This window comes from Prionailurus bengalensis, chromosome X (assembly GCF_016509475.1).
Source record: "Prionailurus bengalensis isolate Pbe53 chromosome X, Fcat_Pben_1.1_paternal_pri, whole genome shotgun sequence".
NCBI classification, from domain to species: domain Eukaryota; kingdom Metazoa; phylum Chordata; class Mammalia; order Carnivora; family Felidae; genus Prionailurus; species Prionailurus bengalensis.
This window is the reverse complement of record NC_057361.1, coordinates 1,239,188-1,259,161: the sequence shown is the minus strand read 5'-3', so window position 1 is coordinate 1,259,161 and position 19,974 is coordinate 1,239,188. Positions and strand designations below refer to the sequence as shown.

At 47.3% G+C, this 19,974-nt stretch overlaps 1 long non-coding RNA gene across 1 annotated transcript; it reads left to right on the top strand.

Moving 5' to 3' along the window:
• The first annotated feature begins 1,282 nt into the window (after nt 1-1,282).
• Nucleotides 1,283-17,981, top strand: LOC122477476. Its single transcript, XR_006295701.1, has 2 exons — nt 1,283-1,564; nt 17,142-17,981. It is a non-coding gene; the product is annotated as an uncharacterized LOC122477476 (long non-coding RNA).
• Nucleotides 17,982-19,974: the final 1,993 nt, after the last annotated feature.

Sequence of the window (19,974 nt, the reverse complement as noted above, 5' to 3'; positions counted from 1 at the left end):
CATTCGACCTGACCCGTGAGAGTGGGGGAGGCTCCGGAGACCATTTGTAGACCCTCTGACTTCCGGTCAGAAATGGGACGCTCCGGTCGTGAATGCCTGGCCCTTGACTACTGTACGAATCCCAGGAAGCTATGTCCCTGCACAGCCACCCCTTCTCTGCACGGTCCCCACAATGACCTGCACCCTTTGTGTCTGTCTGCTCTCCCAGGTACAACACACAGTGAGTGACGACCCACATCTGTGAAATGCATTGTCCCTCCCTTTCATAAAAAGCAGACTTTTATTTTTTAAAAAGAGGTCTACTCAATACTAAACCGGTCAGTTCCCGTAATCTGCATACATGGTAAATCCCAATCTGAGAGTGATGGGTCCTGGCTCGTTAAAAGGTCAGTTACAACGTGACGCACTCATAGGTAAACGTGCCAGTGGATAGGGGTCTCCCGAGGCCACTGTTTCGTGCACAATAATGGAAATTCAGCCATCAGGCGAAAGTCGGGACTTGACTTCTGGTCTACCTGGGACACTCAGATAACATTTTTCATTCTTATTTTTTTTAAGTTTTTAATTAAATTTCAGTTAGTTAGCATATACTGTAACATCAGTTTCAGGTGTACAATATAGTGATTCAACACTCACCCACCCACCCTGCACTGATCACAAGTGCCCTCCTTAATCCCCATCACCTATTTTACCCCTCCCCCCATCCACCTCCCTCTAGTAACCATCAGTTTGTTCTCTGTAGTTAAGAGTCTGTTTCTTGATTTCCTCTGTCTCTTTTTTTCTGTTCATCTGTTTCATTTCTTAAATTCCACATATGACTTACTGATCTATTTCGCTTAGCATAATACCCTCCAGTTCCATCCACGTAGTTGCAAATGGCAAGATTTCCTTCTTTTTCATGGCCAACTAATACTCCATTGTATATATATACCACATCATCTTTATCTGTTCATCCATCGATGGACATTTGGGCTCTTTCCATACTTTGGCTATTGTCGATAGTGCTGCTATAAACATGGGGGTGCCTGTGTCCCTTCAAAACAGCACACCTGTATCACATGGATAAATGCCTAGTAGTGCAATTGCTGGATCGTAGGGTAGTTCTATTTTTAGTTTTTTGAGGAACCTCCATATTGTGTTCCAGAGTGGCTGCACCAGCTTGCATTGCCACCAACAATGCAAACGAGATCCTCTCTCTCCGCATCCTCGCCAACATCTGTTGTTGCCTGAGTTGTTAACGTGAGCCATTCTGACAGGTGTGAGGTGGTATCTCATTGTTTGATTTGTATTTCCCTGATGACCAGTATTTTTTTCCCTTTAACTCAGCTGATATGTCAGTAGTTATTCTGAAAGGTCTTGGAGATGTGTTTGTTCATGTGTTGTGTTTTATTACCAGCATTCTTGATGCCTGGGCTTAATCTTCATTGTTGGGAAACTTCCATGATAATAGTCAATATTCCTCAGGTGCGTTCTCAGCTACTGAGGACCTGACATGCTGGGGACCAGGAAGCGGAAAGAGGAAAAAGGTCTAGATTGTCACCCGGGAAGGTCTGGAAACACGAAGGTGAGCTTTGCCTAGATTTTCTTTTCTCAAGTGCAGGGTATTCAATTTAGGGGCCCCGAACCTGTAAACAATGTGGAGCTGGCAAGACCACACCACGGTTAATAGTCCTGCCGGTTTGAATAACGACTCCAGACTTGCGTTGTGATTCCTAGCAGATGTTCAGAGGCCATTAAGCGAGCTGGCTGAAAACCACAATAAATCCTTGTGAGCCACAGGGCAGAGAGACACCGGGTGTCTCCACGACAGGAGGGACTCTTTATGCGCCAGAAAACAAGAAGCCAGATGGGGTTGTCCTGTCACGGGCCCTACGTTGTCCATCCGGCATAAGCTTCCTCTGGCCTTCATTGCCTCAAGCATCCGATGCGGATCTCTATCTCCTCCCACGGACTGACTTCGTCCACGCCTTTCCTCCACTCGCCACCTGTCCACATTCTTCACATGCGTCCTGCCCTGCCCTGGGATGTCTCTCTTTCCAAAACAGTGTTGAAGGCTTAACCCCCAGGTCCTGTGAATGGGGCCCTATTTAGACACAGGGTGTTTGCCTACAATGGCGTCAGGATGAGATCACTGGGGAGGGCCCAAGTCCAATGTGACTGGTGTCCTTACAAGAAGAGAAGAGACAGAGTTAAAGACCCACAGAGAGGAGACATCCATGCAAACGCATGGACGTGCTGTGGACGTGCAAACACAGATAAGGTGTTGTGTCCCCAACCGAGGGCCACCAACAATGGCTGCCCAACACACGCGTGTAGCATGCTCCCTCCGAGCCTCCGAGGGGAATCATGTCGTCATCTGTGCTCCCACGACATTCAGACCCTATTTCTCTGGAGCTAAATCACTTGTAGGACCAAGGAAGCCAAACCTCACAGTGGTGGTGCTCACTCCTCAACCCCAGAGAAGCGTTAGCTCTCCGTCACTGGGGCGGATGGCTGAGTCACCCAAATGCACTCTTCCTTAGTGATACACGTGGTCAGGTTCCATCGTTTCTAGAATCATGTCGCCATCACGGAAACAGAAAGAACGCATCGTCTTTTTCACCCTCTGGGGGTGTGGGCGATCCTCCCTTTAAAGCACGGTCTGTGCCTTCCACGGTTACCAATTCTTGTCTACCCCCTCGGGCAATTCCTACTTCTTTCTTTCTACCTAGGTGTGAAATTTGCATCAGGTGCAAAAATTGAAGCCTGTATCTATCACGCATCCCTCTGCAACCCTCCCCCTCCTCCCCTTGGAGATCAGTACTGCCTTGTCCTCTGTGGGCACTTACTTATTCTAGGTATTGTGTAGACATAGGACCATACCATGCACGGTCTTCTGTGTGTCCTGTCTCTCCCTTAATGCCACGTTGAAATGCTTCCAAGGTCTGCCATGTTGTAGCCTGTGCCACAGTGGCATTCCTTTTCCTGTGTGAGTAACATTCCACTGTAGGGATGGACCACATTCCGCTTCTGTGCTCATCCTTCCGAGAACATTTGGGTTGATTCTGCCTTTTGGCTACTGTGAATCATCCGGCTGCGACCAGGGGTGTGCTGGTTTTATTTCAATACCTGTTTCTCAGTTGGGGTGGGGGATGGGGCGTATCCTTAGCAGTGGAAAGGCTGAGTCATAGGGGGACCCTACGTTTTGAACATTTTAGGCACTGGTACACTCTTTCTTGATCACCGCCTGACATTCTGGACCCCAGCTCCTGGGTCCGATCCTATTGCCATCACCCCCCAAGCCCTATGTGCCCACGTTAAGCTCCCAACCCGCTGCGTACGAAACCAACTGACCCTTTTGTGTCTTCCCCTGGCCACGGCAGACACATCTCATGCTCCCATTTCCACAGTTCACCTTGAGATGATCGTCTCCTCCAAATCTACATCATTCTCCAAATGTACATTCTGTGCTGTGTTCCTGATCTTGGCCAATGGACCTTCCATCCCCCTGACTGCCTCCAAGTAGGGACCTGCACATATCCCTCGTGTGCATCACTAATTTCTTCTCATGAATGACAGACTCTGCACCCAGGTCAACATATGTGAGGCTACCACCACCTCATCACTACCTCTGTCATCTCTGCCACCAACACCTTGGATCATTCCAGTACTGCCCAAGGTGGTTCCTGTGTCCTCTGTCCTCCATGCCTGCAGAAGAGAAGCCATTCACGGGCATTTTTCTGAAAACACATTCAAGATGCGTGTTTCCATGTTGGCCTCCCCAACGAGGTGGCTGATATGATCTTTTTCTTAATGTTTATTTATTTTTGAGATGGAGGGAGGGGAAGAGAGAGAGGGAAACACAGTATCCGAAGCAGCTCCAGGCTCTGAGCTGTCAGCACAGAGCCTGATGCGGGGCTCGAACTCATGAACCACGAGATCAAAACTTGAGCTGAAGTCGGATGCCCAACCGACTGAGCCCCCCAGGCATCCCTATTTAATTTTAATTTAATTTAATTTAACTTCATTTAATTTTATTTTACTTCATTTTGTTATTTTTTTATTTTATTTATTTTGTTCTACAGTCTTTAAAAAAAATTTTTTTTCTTTACATTTATTTATTTTTGAGACAGAGAGAGAGAGACAGAGTGTGAGCAGGGGAGGGGCAGAGAGAGAGGGAGACACAGAATCTGAAGCAGCTCCAGGCTCTGAGCTGTCAGCACAGAGCCCAATGCGGGTCTTGAACTCATGAACCATGAGATCATGACTTGAGTTGAAGTCGGATGCCCAACCGACTAAGCACCCCAGGCGTCCCTGATATGGTCATCTTTATTCATGCACCTGCCTCTGGACCCTAGAACAACATGTAGTATAGGATGGGCCTTCAATACACATTTATGAGCAGGTGCAGGTATGTATATACATCAAAGGCAAAGCAGCACACAGCATTCTGGGTAGATGCACTCTTCCAGCTTTGGGTGAGTTCACACACACCAACACATAATTCCATTTCATACCAGCTCCCCACCCAGTCAGCTCCTGATTTACTGCTGGCTTCCACATGAACGTTCAAACTGGTGTCTACACGTTTTCGCTTTTCTCTAGTTAGGACGCAGATTTCCGGTCCATATTTCCATCCTGACTTTTTTTTTTTTTGACCCTGGTGCTGTGTTATTCCGCGTTCCATCTATTCAGATTCATTCATTCATTCATTCATTCATTCAGAAAAGTCAAGTTTTACATAGGGATCTTGGATAAGGATAGAACTGCTTTCTTTGTGAAATGTAGCTCTTTTTGCTGTGAAATCTTGCTTTGTCTCATTTGTATGAAGATATATTCCTGTTATTTTCGTCCTTTCTGTTCCCCCAAAGCCCTCCATTGTTTGATGGGAGACAGGGCAGATTATTTGCCCCCAAACACCCACGCGGTGCTTAGGACCTAATGGAGACCATTGAGGTCAGAAAACATGACAGCCGAATGCAGGAAGAGGGCAGAGCTGACACAGCTAGGCTGTAATTGTTATGCCACAGGCTTTTGTCATGGTCCCTGCTGTCCTGGTTGTATCCCCGGCCCTCCCCACTCCCACCGCGGTCCCCACCTCCCCCCGTGATAATGACCCACTTTCATTAGACTCCCACCGTCCTCCCTGGCACATACACACCCTTATCGGAAGCCACCCCCTACCCTTCCTGTCTCAGCAAGACACTGTTTCTCATTTGCCAGGGGACGAGATGTGGCACCATATCAGATTCTGAATTCTGATTTGGGTCCTGGGATTGTTGCTGAGGCCGCTGTGCGTGTGCTGGGGACCAACTGCGTGGCTTTGTGTGTGGTTCGCGTCACGGCTGTGTTCTCTCCACCAGGAGGCCAGCAGACATGGTGGCTGTGTCCATGCTTTCGACCTGCTTCTCCAGAAACTCGCGTCCTGACTATAAATCCGTGCATTTTCATATCTCTCTTCACCGTGTCGTTTGCATTTTGCAGGGGAAGCAACAGGCAGTGGGGCCAGAGAGTTGAAAGATAATACAGGATGAGACAGGCTTCCAGAAAGATTTGCTGGAGAATGGCACTTGTGCTCGATTATAGCTCGGACCTCACTCCAGTGGGATCTCAAGGGCTTCTAAGCTCTGGAACATCCACTGTAACCCCCAATCTATACGTACACACAACGCAACATTACTCAGTCATGAAAATGAAGGAAATCCATTTTCATCAACAGGGAAGGACCTGGAGGGCCATATGCTAATGAGATAGGTCAGCCAGATCATGACCTGAGCTGAGGTTGGATGCTTAACCGACTGAGCCACCCAGGCGCCCCGCATGTGGAATCTTAAATCACAGGTTCCACTGTGGACATACATTTTTAGCTCATTTGGGTCAATACCAAGGAATGGGATCCCTCCACCTTGTTGTAAAGGTGTGAGCTTTCACAGACTAAGTCCATTGCCTCACACGGATGCAGAATCATTCAAGGCCGGCTGGTGGCATATTCATCAGTAATGGCGGTCATTGGCTGGGTCTTGATAGGTAAAAACATCCCCCCTAAAGAACAGGGGCAGATGGGTGGCTCAGTCAGTTGCGCATCTGACTCTTGATTTCAGCTCAGGTCATGATCCCAGGGTCATGAGATCGAGCCCCCATCGAGCTCCATCTTGAGCTGGGATCCTGGTTAAGATTCTCTCTCTGTCTCCCTCTACTGCTCACGCTCTCTCTATAAAATAAAAAAAAAATAATAAAATGCTCAAAGTTAAAAAAAAAAAAAGCTATCCCCCTAAAGCACTGAGCTGGCTGGAAACCAAGAAATAATCTGAAGGTGAAACCAAGAATGGTTATAACAGACCAGTCTCTGGACGTTTCCCTGAGGGTGTTGGAGAACCAGCAAAGGTGAGCATCTGTTTTCCTTAATCTCGGTGCAAATGTGAGCAGCTCATAGGAAACCCTCCCCAAAATACGCCTGGGACCCCCAAGGGCCAAACCCTCACTTTAAATTTTTTAAATGTTTATTTATATTTGAGAAAGAGAGAGACAGAGACAGAGACAATAGAGCATGAGCAGGGGAGGGGCAGAGAGAGGGAGACACAGAATCCGAAGCGGGCTCCAGGCTCCGAGCTGTCAGCACACAGCCCGACGCAAGGCTCGAACTCACGAAATGGGAGATCGTGACCCGAGCTGAAGGAGTCTTAAGGAACTGAGCCACCCAGGTGCCCCCAAACCCTCACTTTAAAAGGGAACAAGAAACATCACTTCTGTCTGCACCACACTGGCTTTGTCACAGCATGAAGGATTCCCACAGCCACAAGAAGGAAGTCAACCAGCTCGTCTGAAAAAGAAACAAGTACACAGAAAACCAGTCACTGCGGAAGAAGCAGATACCACACTCAACTAAGAAAAAAGCAAAGCAAAACAAAACCCAGGCAACATAAAAAAAAACAAAAAACAAAAACCTGCAGTCATTCAGATAAAGCTGTTCTGAACACCAGACTTCAAAACCACAAAGTCTTAGTGTTTCAATCACTTAATTAATTAAATTCAAGCTTACTGTAAAATGCTGGGGATGAGAAAGTACAGAGGACGAGCAGGCAGTAGGACCAAAAAAGAAAAAAGAAAAAAGAAAAAAAAGTGAAAAAAAAGTGTGTTATTTTTACATAACCTTAATCGTTAGAGAAACTGGCTGAGAGGGTCCATGGGACTTCTCAGTTTGATCTTTCCAACTTCCTGAGAATTTGCAATTACTTCAAAATTACAAATTTAAAAAAAGGGGGGGCAGAAATAAGAAATTCAATAATTAAATTTAAGATTTTTTTTTAAGTAGGGTCCACGCCCAGCACAGAGCCCAACACGGGGCTCAAACTCACGACTGTGAGTTCAACACCTGAGCTGAGCTGAAGAGTTGGAGTCTCAACCAACTGAGCCACCCAGGAACCCTAAGATTACACATTTTTAAAGACCTTTAAAAACAACACACCTCCTCCAATGAAAGGGGTCAGGGTTTCTTGGAGACAAGACTGATGGTTGAGGACCAGAGCAGGAAACCCACAAATCTATAGCAACGTGAACCACACAATAAATCACAGCAGACTGCATAGTAACCCAAAGAATTAGGTAAATATCCACAAAGCCATACAGACATAATTACATGAATAAATAGACACATGGTGGAGAAGACACACATCTTTTTTTTTAACAACTTCAGTTAATATATGTAAAAGGAATGTGCACAATAGAAAAACAACACAGTGAAAAAAAAATAGTGCAGCCAAGACCCACAAATGAATGCCAAAATCAGACAGTGGAAGGTTTTTTTAATGTTTATTTATTTATTTTTGAGAAAGAGAGACACAGAGCGTGAGCAGGGGAGGGGAAGAGAGAGAGGGAGACACAGAATCCTGAAGCAGGCTCCACGCTCCAAGCTGTCAGCACAGAGCCTGACACGGGGCTTGAACTCACAAACTGTGAGATCATGACCTGGGGTGAAGTCAGACGCTTAACCGACTGAGCCATCCAGGCAACCCAATGTTTGGTTGTTTATTGAAGTTGGATGCTTAACTGACTGAGCCATCCAGGCGACCCAACGTTTGTTGTTTATTGAAGTCGGACGCTTAACCAACTGAGCCATCCAGGCGACCCAACGTTTGTTTGTTTATTGAAGTCGGACGCTTAAGCGACTGAGCCATCCAGGCGACCCAACGTTTGTTGTTTATTGAAGTCGGACGCTTAACCGACTGAGCCATCCAGGCGACCCAACGTTTGTTTGTTTATTGAAGTCGGGCGCTTAACCGACTGAGCCATCCAGGCGACCCAATGTTTATTTATTTATATTTTAAAGAGAGACAGAGACAGAGACAGAGAGTGAGCAGAGGAGGGGCAGAGAGAGAGAGGGAGACCCAGAATCAGAAGCAGGTCCCAGGCTCTGAGCTGTCAGCACAGAGCCCCCCTCTGTGTCTGTACTCAACATCCACATCTCCTTTAGGAACATTTTCCTCTTGGGGATGGGGCATGGCTGTGTCTCCACCCGGGAGCCTCCCTGGGTGTCATTCATCTGGCCACAGGGCTGTTGTTTCCTAGCTGTGAAATTCTGCAGGGACCAAGGCGTGCCACTCACATGATCCGCGGCCTGCGGCTTGGTGTGCAAGGTCGCAGTGTGGAGCGGGCCCAGGGGCCCCAGGGAGTGGCTTCAGAGGGGAAGCTGAGTCACCACGGGGGCCGCCTTGGGGCTTCTCACGTGCAGCGCCTCCCGTCTAGGCTGGGTGCTGCCTCAGAATGGTTCTGCACACAGCCCTGCGGGCTCCCGGCAGACAGGCTGTGTCAGACACAGCCCGCTTTCCACCTCCCATCCATCTGCACAGGTGAGGGGCGGGGGGTCTGGGCGGTGATGAAGGAGTTCAAACGTGCACCTGTGCCTTCCAGGGCCTGGCTCCAGGACACTTTTCACCCTTGTCTCTGCAGTCCGGCCTGCTTTCCAGGGAGACCCCCCTGCCCCCACCCCACACAGACCTGAGCTCTCAGGACTTACTCCTCAGTGCTCAGCCGCCCTCCCCGCCCCCCACCTCCAGCCTTGGTCACACCTGTTTCCTCTTCAGACCTCAGGTCCCTCCGCCCATGAGTCCAGCCCAGGGCAGCTCCCCATTCGTACCCTTGGTGGCACTCACAGAATTCAGGAATTACTCTTCTGGATAGCAAACACAGGTTTTTCTGGTGGACTTTCAGACTTAACAGAGAACCTGAGCAGACAGTAGAGATAGTTTCCAAATACTCTGCCAACAGTGTCTTCCATGGGGACAAGCAGGTGCACTGGGTGACCTGGGCACAAGGGTGACCCAGGGATGGGCAGGTGTGCTGGCTGACATCACAGATACACCAGGATCCTCACTCCAGACCTCTGTCCTTCCACAGCCAAGCAGATTGTGGAGAGGGGAGACCTAGGAACTTAGAAAATCATTTGGTGCCCTTGTCACAAGTGATAAGCCGATATTGATACATTACGAGGTGCCTGGGGGGTCACTCGGGTAAGCATCCGACTTCGGCTCAGGTCGTGATCTCACAGTTTGTGGGTCCGAGCCCCGTGTTAGGCTCTGTGCTGACAGCTCGGAACCTGGAGCCTGCTTCAGATTCTGTGTCTCCCTCTCTCTCTGCCCCTCCTCCCCGCACCTCAAGAATAACTAAACATTAAAAAAGTTTAAATAAAAGTAAAAAAATAAAATCAAGTATTTGTTTAAAATCCCACCGGGCTGCGCCTGTCCCTCCCCCAGGTCCCCTGCCCTCAACCCCGGGCAACCTTGGGCGCCTGTCCAAGTGTTTGTAACTGTGCACATTTGATCAATTTGTCTGCCATTAGCAGGGACGCACGGGGGCTCACGGTTTACACGTCTGCATCCGGCCTCCTGACATGGGGATCCCACCCCTCTCGTCTCTACTTGTCACGCCCGAAGTACCACTTAAACGCTGACTCTTTAGCAATCCACACGGGAGGGATGAAGGAAATTATCTGGGCAAACAGTTTTAGAAGCTGAATTAATGAGAGAGAAGTGGTTGTCTTTCAAGATTTTTTTTTTTTAATGTCTATTTATTTTTGAGAAACAGAAAGCCTGAGCAGGGGAGGGGCAGAGACAAAGGGAGACACAGAATCCGAAGCAGGGTCCAGGCTCTGAGCCATCAGCACAGAGCCCGACGCGGGGCTCGAACCCATGAACTGTGAGATCAGGACCTGAGCCAAAGTCGGATGCTCAGCTCATGATCTCACGGTCCTGGGTTCGAGCCCCATGTCTGGCTCTGTGCGGACGTTCTGAGCCTGCCTGGGATTCTGCCTCCCTCTCTTTCGGCCCGTCTGTCTCTCTCAAAAAGAAATAATAACTGAAGATTTTTAAATGTTACATCGAACTAAAAACGTTGCACAGCCAAGGGAATGATCACCGCAGGAAAGACAGGGAACAGGAGAAAATATTTCAGAAGCCCCTTTCTGATCCTACAGGGCACGTACTCGGGGCCTGCTGACTACGTTAAAGAAAAATACAGGCACTGCCTGAAATCGATTGAGTATTTGCTTTAGGATAAAGGTTCTTCATTCTGGTTTATGGGTAAAAGTCAAGCAGTTTGTCTTAAGGATGCAAACACATTCCCTCCGCGTTGACCGTGACTGTATGAGTGTGTGGTTTCTGGCTCCCCAAGAGAACGAAAGGGGCTCTCGGGTTGCTCGATCGGTGGGGTCTCGTGGGTTCTCTGCAGGAACCTTCACATCCCTGCTCCCGATGGCTGAGCCCCACTCTCCTTGTCGGCTACATAATGCTCAGCCCTCTTGAGGCAAACCTAGCCTCTCCGAGAGGCTCCCCGAGCCTCGAGCATGAGCTTCTCTGTTTCCAAAGTTTGTGGGCTCTCTGTGCTTGTGTTGCCTTTCGTCGCATGGCCTTGGAAAGTCTGTGAACACGTGGGTCTAACAGCAGCGACTGGGCATTGTGTCCGGGTGATTAAATCTACGCACAAAATTCCCGGGTATGACGGAGGCTCCGTTCGCTTTCCCAACATTAACCAAACGAGCCCGGCATTGCCTGCCAATGTTGAGAATGTGCAACGGGTGAGATATTGTTTGGGAAACAGGAAGCCATTCTTCCAAAAAACTGAGCTCAAAGATGCGCGATTGTGCATTTGAGGCCAGCCTCAAGATAGGGCCAATGATGAGGAGGGAAGTGTATATAAAAAAAAAAATAAGTCACTTGATACATTTTCTTATTTTTAAAAATTTTTTAATGTTTATTTTTGAGAGAGAGAGAGCACGAGTGGGGAAGGGGAGAGAGAGAGGGAGACAGAATCGGAAGCAGGCTCCAGGCTCTGAGCTGTCAACACAGAGCCCGACGCGGGGCTCAAACTCACGGACCGCGAGATCATGACCCAGGCTGAAGTCCGACGCTTAACTGACTGAGCCACCCAGGCGCCCCTAACGTTTATTTATTTTTGAGACAAAGAGAGACAGAGCATGAATGGGGAAGGGTCAGAGTGAGAGGGAGACACAGAATCCGAAGCAGGCTCCAGGCTCCGAGGTGTCAACACAGAGTCAGATTTACTGTCCTGCCATACGGGTCACGGAAGAAGCCAGTGCAAAAATTGGGTGGGTGTTCTCATTTCGGGTGATCCCATCCTGCCTCCGCAACTACTCTCCACGAACCCTACCCCAACCTAATGTTACCGCCCCTGGCTCTCAAATTCACTGTAGTTTGTTCTGCTTTACAAAGAGCATGAAAGTAATTAACCTCAGCAAAATCAGGTGGCAGCCAGAGAGGGCATCCAACGCTGGCCTTGTTGAATTTGGGAGAATTTCAGCGTGAACTCACCAGCATTGTTTGCCCACCGCTGGGTCTCATCAGGTGAAGACACCACTTTCGAATCCTCAAAGGGGTCCAAACGCTCGCTATTGTCCCCCTGAACGGGTCAGGGGGGCCCAGATTGTATCGGAACCCCGGGATCTTAGTGTGGATGGCTCAGGTGGCGTTTCCCTGCAAGGCATGCTGGGAAGTGTGGGGAGCACGTGGGGCCACCAGGGGGCACTGGCCGTTGCCCCAAACCCTCAGAACTCAGGTCCCCTGGGCACAGCCAGACAACAAAACCAATGCTGATAAATCACACATCCTGTCCTCGTCCTGGGAGCCATCCGGAGGTTCCGCATGAATTTCAGGCCGCAGGTGTACCCTCAGCAGCAGTAGATGTCAAGTGCATGTGAAGACACAGAAGAATGTGTCACTGCAGATCCTTCATCAGTGCAGATCCGAGGCAGGGGGAAAAAAAGTTTCGATGAGGAATAAAATGGGATTCGGCACACCCATCAGGGTGGCTGACATGCAAACCAACCAAGAAAAGAACGGAAAATAACAAGGGATGTAGACAGATGGGAACCTTTGTCCACCGTGGGACGCAACCCGTGTGTTCATCAACAGACGAGCGGATGAGCGAATGTGGTCCAGGCACACAGCGGAATATGGCTCAGCCCTGAGAAGCATGGACGTCCTGTACCTGCGATCATGCGAATGGACCCTGGGGACATCATGGTGAGGGACATAAACCAGACACAGAAGGACAAATCCTGTGTGATCCCACGTCTACGGCGTCCCTACAGGAGTCACATCTATAGACTTGGAAGTATACGCTGCTGGGGATAGGCTTCAGTGTTTCGTGGGGACCTAGCTTCAGTTTCGGGGGATGGAAAGTTCTGGACATGATGTCTTACCTCAGTTGCAAGGAATCAGGGAGGTCCTATAAAACTACAAATCCCTTAGTAATGTAGCCCTTTGTCCCTGGGGGTACAATCCCAATCCCTCCCTAGACAAGGCAGCCCTGAGTGGACCCCGTCTGCTGTCCCAGCCCCTTTGAGCCTGGCCACATGGCTGGAGACAAGGGCACGGGGCTGTCTGATGCTCAGGCACATACAGTGTGCAAAGCTGTGGTGAGGAGATTCAGGCTTCTGATGTGTCCATCACACAAGGGGACTGATTATCACTCTTTTATCTTGGGAGAATTAAGGATAGTGGCATCATTTGGAAGAGAATGTTCTGGGCAAAGGGGCCAGACCAGGCAGGTGGTCAAGCAAGCAGAAAAATGTCTGAGACAGCCCAGACAGGGTCACAGGAGGGAATGTGCTTTCTTAAGCCCCGCACGTATTTGTGGGGTGTTTTAAAGGATATTTTAAGAACACTTCCTCCTTGAAAACAAGGCTTATATGTGCCTCTTAAAAAGCAGAGAGATCCAATTTCAGGAAAATGCAATTGGTTTGTGCAATGCTGCCTGCACCTTGAGCCCATCAACGTCCTTTACAGAGCAGGGAGGGGACCCTTCTCAGTAGATGTGGACACCCCAGGCGTTTGGCGAGGCACCTGCCAGACATCAGGTGAGCTCTCTGGAAGGCACACTGCAGCCTCGGAGGCACAGACGGGATGGGAAGGAGCTATGGTACGCAGGATTCTGAGGTGGTCTCCAGATTTCCATTCCCTGGTGCACACACCCTGTATAATCCCCTCCCCTGGAGTATGACCTGAACCCGTGAGCATGGTGGATGTCCCTCTTGGGACAATGCTACTAATCAGGTAACTTTGACTGCATCAGAGGGAGATTATCCGGGGTGTGCCTGACGTAATCAGAGGATCCCCTTAGGAGAAGGTGAATTTCACCAACAACAAGAATGAACTGGAAGAGAAATTCAATCTTCAGGTGAGAACACAGCCCCGCCCGATTCTTTATTGCAGTTTGTTGAGACCCTAAGAAAAGGACCCAGCTGACTCATTCCTAAAATCCTGACCCACTGCCACTGTGAAATAATACATCTGTATTGTTCTAAGCTGCTAAGTTTGGGAGGACTTTTGTTACACAGAAATAGCTAACTAATACATCCGCTCAGGATTGGCAGAGCTGAGGTGGAGGAGGGTGACCAGACGTCCATTGCATGGGGTCCCCACTGAAGGATGAGGCAGCTGAGCATTTTATACCTGGGCTCTGTACCCTTCTAACTGCCCATTTCCCAGGAACTGCAGCATAGAAACTCACCAGAGCTAATCAGGGTAGAACTTTCCAAGTCAGTGGCCCAGCCGGGAGAAAGGAAACCAGGATGTGTTATTTCTTCCTGACGCCCACACTACAAGTCTGTTTCCACTTTGGCAGGAACCAGAAAGATCCCATATGGAGAGAAAACAGGGAAAGGAGAACATGTTAGCCAAGGGCATGACACCGGGTTGTAGAGTGTCCCCTCAAAATTCACATGCACTCAGAGCCTCGAAAGAGGGTGTTATTTGGAAATAGGATCTTTGTGCACGTAATTAGGTTGATATCCTACAAGGTTGGATCCAATAGGACTAGTGTCCTTATAAGAAGACCATGTGAAGACACAAGGCGGAGGTTGAAGAGATACATCCACAAGCCAAGAGTGGCCAACGATTCCTGGGAAACCACTGAGTCCCGAAACAGATTGTTCTTCAGGGAATCCATACGGAACCCTCCCTGCTGACAGATCGACCTCGGATTTCTAGCCTCCAGAACTGAGAGAATACATTTCTCCTGCTCAAAGAGCCCCATCGGTATTTTGTCATGGCAGTTGTCGGAAACAAATCTATGTCTTAACATATGTCTCCCTCCACGTCCCCCCTCCAGCTGGGGTCTGCTGGTGATGAATCATCCTCCTGTCCATTCACGTCTGTCCTAGGTCTCATCCTCACCCGAGTCTGGTTATCATACGAGAAGCAAGGACCTTCTGGTTGCCAACACACCAATACAATTATTTTAATAGGTTTAGATGAACTGAATTGGACAAAAGGTGGCCTGAATGCTTGAGGAGCTCACTGTAAGTCCTGCATGACCAATATTATTGATGACAAAGGAAGCTTCTGCAGAAACAAAGAGGAGCTCCTTAAAAGAAAGGCAGAAGTCCATCACGTTTGGTATGTTAGCTCAGGCTGCAGTAACAGCATACCGTAGACGGGGGGTGTGGGGAGGGATGGCTTAAGCACAAATTTATTTTCCTGCTGCTCTGGAGGCTGCAAGGGTGAGACCCCGGTGTCAGCACAGTCAGATTCTGGGGAGGATTGTCTTCCTGGCTTGTGCATTTTCGCATGGCAGAAGGAATGAGTTCATCTCTTCTTACAAGGACAGTAAACCCACCCTCGTCTGACCCTAATCACCTCCCAAAGACCCCACCTCTGAACTTCATCCCACTGGGGGAGTAGGGCTTCCCCATGTGAACTCTGGGGGACACAATGCACTCCATGTACTCAGCCTCCCCCGTTGTTATAAACAGCATCATCCAGATGCTCAAACCAGAATCCCGAGCGCATGCCTGACTCTTCCATCCCCTTCTCCCCCACATTCGGAACACTTTCAGGCTTTGTGCATTCTCTCCAAGGCACGTACTTCCAGTCTGCCCCATTTCCTCCATCATGGCGGCCACCAGCCAGGACCCAAACACCACCACCATCTTGGACCATGGTCACACTTGACTACATGCTCTCACTTGCCCTATCCTATCGTTCTCCAAGCATTGGTGCAGAGGCAGCCGCCATGACACCATCCATCCAGAGCCACTCACATGCCACGGGCTGTCGACGACTGCCTGGCACCCCAGCACCTCCTCCAAGACCACGTGCTCTCATGCCTCAGCCTCTCCATTTCTCCCTCCCATCCCACCTGCCCTCCCCACGTCAGGCACACCAACCTTCCCTCAGGTCTCTGAACCCACTCAGTCCTTCCTGCCCTCCCATAGATGGAGCAGAAGAAGGTGTCACTGAAAACGTAAAACAGACCCGATCCTAGACACGGGCAGATCTGTCAAACCAGATAAAATAAAGAAAACTCTCCAAGGGTTTACGGGGAATGAAACTAACAGAAGGGTCCAGCTGGTCTGGTTTCATTTCATCTTGGACATAAGAAATGGCAGAGTGCTATTGGATTTGCCCGGCAGTAATGGGGGGGAAATCGTTATAAGAATTCCACAGGGGAGCGCCTGGGGGGCTCAGTCAGTTAAGCGTCCAACTTCGGTTCAGGTCATAATCTCACAGTTGGTGGGTTCGAGCCCCACATCGGGCTCTGTGCTGACAGCTCAGAGCCTGCAACCTGCTTCAGATTCTGGGTCTCCCTCTCTCTCTGTTCCTCCCCCACTCATGCTCTGTCTCTCTCTCTCCTTCAAAAATAAATAAAAACATTAAAAAAAAAAAAAGAATTCCACAGGTTGGGGCACCGACCGGCTCAGTGGTTAAACATCCGACTTCGGCTCAAGTCACGATCTCACGGTTCATGGGTCCCAGCCCCGTGTCGGGCTCTGTGCTGACAGCTCGGAGCCTGGAGCCTGCTTCCCATTCTGTGTCTCCCTCTCTCTCTGCCTCTCCCCTGCTCACACTCTGTCCCTGTCCCTGTCAAAAATAAATAAACATTAACAATAAATTAGAAAAAAGAATTCCATGGGGAAGACCATAGGGGAGTGAGCTCTTTGTCCCCCAAATACCGTGGCAATAATTTCAAATACAGTCCACTCAGACCATGGCTTTTCACTCAGTAATTCTGCAGTGTTCCAGTCATGCTCTGTACAGGGAACCGCTCTAGGGAACCCTGCAGTGAAACCGTCTATCCCCTAAATCAAACAATTTTTGTCACGGTTGACTATTTGCATCAGGAGCACTCAGAACATGGAAAGAGGGTTCCATTCTTAATCCGCACTTCAAAAAAATAAAATAAAATAAAATAAAACCATCAAAAACCTAAGGCAAAACAGATTATGATGTGCAAATGCCTTGCTAAAATCAGGGTGCAGAGAACGTATCCGTGCCCTCACATCTCTCAAGCCAAGGAACAGGAACAAAGTACCCTTAATAGGATTTTTTTGGACTATGACCACATAATTTGCATTTTCCTCTCCAAGGGACAAAACCAGAATTGGCTGTTTTTCATTGGTTCAGTACTTTTCTCTGTAGATTAGTGCCCCTTAAAGAAGGGGGAACATCCTCCCACATCAATATTTAAAATTGAAAACCTTTTTAAGAATTTAAGTATTTTCTACAATCCCCTCAAATGTCATATGCTACCAAAAAAAAAAAAAAAAAACACGTCACATTTGTTTGGGAAAGACACCCGTACCAGGCAGGGTATTTTAAGAACCTGGGCACCCATGACTGTGCTGATATGGGTCTTTTTTATAATTTCAGAAACTCAAGATGGTCCTTTCACTTGAGGGAGGATCCCGTCTAATGCCTTGGACGTGAGTTGGCGCGAACCAAACCCGCACAGAACAATCCCTGTGCCCTCTGTGCTCAAGGAGACCCGGAGAACCTGGTAAGCGTGGGCTGAGTGCAGGTGAGTGTGCCCGCGGCCTCTGTGTGCTCGCCATGCACCATCAATGAATCACAGATCAAATAAAACCTGTGCATCGACTCCCTCCGTCTCCACCAGAGCCCTGGCCAGGAAGATGCTTTTATGGCCATTGTTTTTTTAACGACAACATCGAGGCACATGATAAGTATATTAGCTATTAGATATATTGTATATTTTCATGTATTACGCATGACCTCATGTGCAAGGGCTTGGATACACGTACAGACAGTGGCAGAGGCAGGCAGAAGACAGAACTGGTATTCACAACATGCTCGTGAGCTGTCGGAAAACCCACACGGCTCAGAATTGTGGAATCAGAAGGACCTTCCTTCCAGGCAGGAAACTGCTTTGCCCGGAATTGTTGTTGGCTTCTCCCTGCAAGTGGCCGTGGCTCTCACAGCCCTGGTGTCTGCGTCCCAGATTTCCCCCGAGAACTCAGAGTCTAGGGCTTGGTCATTACAGCACATCACAGCAGAAGTCCCCTAGGGGTCGGCTGTGCTAACGTCACGCACTGTGTCCCTGACCAGACCCCCGCAGGGCTGCCCTCAGCCCCCTCGGACACAGCAGGTGGTCACATGGCAGGCTCCTCATTCGAATCTCCGTATCCTCTGTGCATTGACAGGCAGAGGACATATAAAGAATAAAAAGGCACTTTCCAAAAAAAAAAAAAAAAAGCAAACTGGTGGCATTCTTCTTGTCCTCAAAGGGGTCTCCCACATGGATGTTTGACCGTGAGGTCCGTGCATGTCCCAGGGGACATGATACAGGAAACAAACAAAAGCACCCTCACAATTAGGGATAAGGTCTGTGTCTACGTGTGCACCTGCTGCAGGAAACTCGCCCGGAGTTTTTGTTCGCTGTGAAAGATCTTTGCACCAACGGTTGTCAGGAACCCTGGAGAACAGAAGGCATGTGGCCGCCCCACGCCCTCTCCAGAGGCAAAGACAGACTCGTTCGAAAGCTCATCTGAAGCACAGTGTCGTCCAGACGGGACCCCCGTGCACCTTCGAGTTTCCCTTCTTCAAACCTGGACGGGCCTGGCGAGCGCGGGGAGGGGGCCCTGGACACGCGTGCAACCTGGGATGAGCGGTGGGGACCGGGCTGCTGCTCACGTCCGACCCCCCTTCGCAGCCGAGCAGGGACCTCTCTGCATCAGGAAGACGTGTGACGCGTGCAGGCAGCTGGTCTGACCCGGGAGGCTCTGCGGGGACCTCGCGCTCAGGCTGAGACGGCGCGGTGACGTGACACACACACACACACACACACACACACATACACCTACGTACTTTACAAACTGCTAAACACACATAACCCACCACAACGTAGTTTGGAATATCTCCCCCGGACAGGTGCCATCAGAAAGTTTGTTCTCTTTTGGTCAAACATAGCGGCAGAGAGGACTTTGTTTTCTTATTATGTCAAATGCTTTCTTATTTACTTATTATATATGTTATTGTATATATCATGATATTTATTATATATTTACTATATATTATACATTATCATGTATAATAAATGCATAGTAAAGTAAATATATATCACATATATAATATAGTATATAATTATATATGTACAATTATATGTAATAAATGCGTTATATATAATTATATGTATGATTATGCACATAATAAAAAAATCTTAAATATATATCACCTATATTAATACATAATACATGATAATAAATCCATTTATTTATTATATATAATTATATATAACATTATTACATTTATAATTATATATGATAAATCTATCTATATATAGTGATATATATAATATGTATGTAATTATATATAATTCTATATGTATATATTTTTATATGTATATAAATTATATGTATATATTATATGTATGATTATGCATATAATAAATTATATATAATTTTTTGTATATATAATTATACATACATATAATTATATATATTTTATGTATTATATATTTTATATTTTTTATTTTATATATATAAATTTTATATTTTATATATATATTTTAATATTTTTATTTATATTTTATTTTTATTTTTTAAATCTTTTTTTTTAATGTTTATTTATTTTTGAGACAGAGAGAGACAGAGCATGAACAGGGGAGGGGCAGAGAGAGAGAGACACACAGAATCCAAAGCAGGCTCCAGGCTCCAAGCTGTCGGCACAGAGCCCGACGCGGGGCTCGAACTCACAGACCGCGAGATTGTGACCTGAGCCGAAGTCAGACGCTTAACCTACCGAGCCACCCAGGCGCCCCTATTTATATTTTATATATGTAAATATTTTATATATCTTATATATAAAATATTTAATTATATATATATTTATATATATATATATTATATATAATTATATGTATGATTATATATATATTTATATATAAAAATATAATTATGTGTATGATTATGCATATAATAAACAAATCTTAAAATAGATATCATGTATATAATATATAAGTATATAATAAATAGATTTATTATATATAATTATTGTATATAACATTATATATAATAAATCTATTATATCCTTCTATAATACTTCTATAATACTTATTTAACATTATATTATAATTATATATAACAAATCTATTTATTATATACTTATATAATGTTATATATAATAATTGTATATAATAAATCCATTTATCATATGTAATTATATGTATGATTATGCATATAATAAATAT